Below are 3,867 nucleotides of genomic sequence, written 5' to 3' on the forward strand. Positions count from 1 at the left end.
GTTGAATGTTTGAATTGTCATACATACTCTCAAATTTTGTGATCTCATCTTTCATTTTAAGTTGCCGTGCATTTCACAATTGCTTACTGCTAATTCCTGCATCTCAAGGAATTGGGGCCCTTAAATATAGGAAATTAGAACTTGAGATGGATCTTCAAATACTTTGTGTTGGCATGTTGCATGGGCCTTGGTGAGAAGTCTTGCCTCTGTTATTTGATGATGCCGATAACTGGGACCTGGGATCCTAGGAATCATTGTATCATGCAGAAGAATAATATTTGTTAGACACCTTATCAGCAAAATTTGGGCATAATTAGTAGGATTGCTTCAGAAATATGGAGAAAAACAGTTTGGGACCAGCGAGTTAAAACAATAAATAGAGAAGCAGAGCAAAATCCCTTTTAGATTAGCGGAAAACAACATTGTTTTTTTTTACCATGTGAATTCAGAAGACCAAGAACAGTTAGAATGTATCACAAGTTTATACCAAAGACATTGCTCTGATACTTCATATATTCTAATATACATTTTAAACCTAATTATTTATATTCCTATTCTATTTATTGGAATAAATAAATATTAATTTATTAGTGAAATTATCAACTAATTCTAGTAAGTTTCACTGTGTGAAATATAAAATCAGCACATATAAATATAAAATATATAACTATATAATATAAGAAAAAGACACATGTTTTGCATTGTTCTGTTGTGGTTACAGTATCAAAGGCAACTCTGTTTTAAAGTATTATTCCATTATCTCTACCTCAGTGTTTGATAGAGTTGGACCTAAAGCTTTACCATTAAAACATTACCAATTAAAGGCCTAATAATGAGGAGAAACATCTGGACTTCTCCTGCAACTATGAAAATATTTCGTGATAGAAATGCAGTGGTGTAAGTTCCTGCCTGGTTGGATGGTAGACAGGCCAGGACATTAAGTAATCACGCATATGATCAATTTTTTCACCTTCTTGGCTTTAGCTACTTTTGAAATGTTAGATATAATAAACAATTATATTTTGATAAAATACCTTCTAGTCTGAACACTTCTGACTGAACTGTTCATCTCTCTATGATCCCTTGTAACATTTAAGTTTTGTTCAAGTAAAACAATCTATGTTGTCAGGGTAAGATATTCTGATTTGTCTGTTCCTACATGGGAGAAGAGTAAAGGGTCAGGTAGACATTTGTGCCAGTAAGACCTCATTTGGGAAAATGTCAGCTGCAGAATGTTATAAGTAGCTCTTAAGCAAGGCTTACTTTGAATCCATTAGCTCCACAAACCTAATTCAGTTGGATCAATAAGTACTTGAAAAAGCCATCACCTTTGGACCTAGCTATAAATTATTGAAAGTATGATCAAATTCCAAATGAAAAAGACTTAAAATTGTCATTGACAAAAAAAATTGCAAATGTGAGCAATCGATTGAACATGTAATTTTTCCCCTATTCACAGAATTTTAGGGAAATAATAGCATTGTTAGGAACAATAAGATTTCCTTGTTCCAAGTAGGCACTCACGGATATAAGCCTGTATAAAGATTGCATCACTAACTACTTAAATTTAGAAGATACTACATGCTTCAGCAGCACGTATTCCCAAATTACAATACAGAGATTAACATGGCAATTGCACAAGGATGATATGAAAATTTGTGAAGTATTCCGTATTTTTCATTCTTCAGATGCAAGAAATGAAAAACAGTTATTAAAAAGTTGATTACAGGGCTGGGAAGGTGACTCAGTGGTAGAGCACTTGCCTTGCATGCTCAAGGCCCTGGGTTCGATTCCTCATCACCACATAAGCAAAAAGAAAAAAGCCGGAAGTGGCGCTGTGGCTTCAGTGGTAGAGCGCTAGCCTTGAGCTGAAGAGCCCAGGCCCAGAGTTCAGGCCCCAGGACCAGACCTAAAAAAAAAAAAAGTTGATTACAAAATAACAAGTGTAACAACAAACGTAATTCCTTTAAATTAAATTTAGTTTGGCATTAGTGTATTAAATCTTCACCTCAGAAAGGCGTTTACATAGCATAAACTTTACAAAACTTTTGAATTTAGACAAAATTGTCATTTTATCCCAAAGAAAAATAATATTAGGACCTAGGCAAAAAAGGAATCTAAAACTTTCTATATGGAATACAATCTGAAAGGACACATTAATGAACCTATATATTATAAAATAATATAGAATTCAAAGTATATCTAGGAAAGAATAAAATAAATTATGAACATTATGCCAACATAGACTATAGAATATTTTAAAATATTCTTTTTCAGACAACCACCAGAAATACTTTAGTTTCTGTACTACTCATTTCAACAGATACGTTAAAATTATTTCTGATTAAAAAAATCACAAACTCTGCAGAAATCATTATACATGTATACAAAAACTCTTGAATTCATTTTGACATCCAATGCAGGCAATTCACTTGGAAGAATTCCACGGAATTCATGAATTTTTATAGTAAGTATTGGTGTTGCCGGGCGCTGGTGGCTCACTCCTGTAATCCTAGCTACTCAGGACGCTGAGATCTAAGGCTCACAGTTCAAAGCCAGCCCGGGAAGGAAAGTCCGTGAGACTCTTATCTCCAATAAACCACTAGAAAACTGGAAGTGAAGCTGTGGCTCAAGCGGTAGAGCACTCACCTTGAGCTGAAGAGCACAGGCATAGCGCCCAGGCCCAGTGTTCAAGCCCCATGACCGAGCAAAAAAAAAAAAGATATTGTCCTTATTTGGATTGTGGAAATATTTTGTATGGACACAAAGGATGGACTTGCATTTTTGAAATTTAAGAAACTTAACCCGACCATTAGGACTTAAGAGAACAATTTGTGCAGCCTTCCACAGCTTCATAGAGGTAGTGATAAATACTTATCCTTTTGGCAATTTCAAATGCAGTTTCTTCTAAGTTGTTCTTCACGCCTGGTTTATATAATGGTTCAACAGAAGGAGTTCCAGTGTATCTTTGCTATCTCAATTCTCAGCAGCAAGATGTAAGGGGGTCAAGAGGCCTTTAGTTAGGGCATTGGTATCTGTATCATGATGAAGTAAGAAAGAAGCCAGTCTGGTATTATTCTGCATATATACACTGTGCAGGGGTGTCCAGCCATCTACAGTTATTGCATTTGCCACTTGAGCCACCAACTCATGGACAATGTCTAAGCGTCCACTGTCGGCTTCCAGATGAAGTGGGGTATACTCATCATCATCCCCTATTATTCACATGAGTGGCCTTTTTGAAAAGTAGTTTCCGCACTGTAGTAAGCTGAATATTTTCAGTAGCCCAATGAAGAAATTTACTTGGATCCTTCTCCATTTTTTGTCTTGCAATTGATACTATTCCTTACTTTTTCATCTTGTTCCTCATCTTTCTAAGAATTCACTAAGCAGAGACTTTGAGAGCCAGTGGGAATGAGGTTTCCATGTATTTCCCTAACAGTTCACATTGGTTGAACTGGTCAGAAATATCCGGTGAATTTTCTGCATATTTTTTTCACCATGATTTATATTCTCTTTTTCTAATTTTACTATTCGAAATTATTCTAACTGGAGAGTAGGGAATTGATGGAGAACAGAGGAAAGATGTTCCTCCATATTCAAAGGTACAGACTGAAAATGAGAACCAGTGATGTCTTCATGTGCAGCTTATTCTAGGAATGAGAAAATATGAAATAATGCCTTCTATATAAATGATTTGGGAAATGGCAGAGCAAAAAGTGAAATGATACAACCAAAAATATAAAAGCAAAATAAATTAGGATAATTATGGAGCAATCATATTATCTATGAGAACCATGAAATAGAGAAAGGAAGAGAGATACACATGTGCAATGACCTAGCTAGCCACAAAATCCATGCCTCTGA

The 3,867-nt window shown here is 35.3% G+C and overlaps 1 pseudogene; it reads left to right on the forward strand.

The window, feature by feature from the left end:
- Window positions 1-1,581: 1,581 nt before the first annotated feature.
- Window positions 1,582-1,678, forward strand: LOC122102608 (annotated as a pseudogene).
- The last annotated feature ends 2,189 nt before the right edge of the window (window positions 1,679-3,867 follow it).

Source organism: Dipodomys spectabilis, unplaced genomic scaffold (assembly GCF_019054845.1).
Source record: "Dipodomys spectabilis isolate Male_0828 unplaced genomic scaffold, ASM1905484v1 ptg000812l, whole genome shotgun sequence".
Classification (NCBI taxonomy): domain Eukaryota; kingdom Metazoa; phylum Chordata; class Mammalia; order Rodentia; family Heteromyidae; genus Dipodomys; species Dipodomys spectabilis.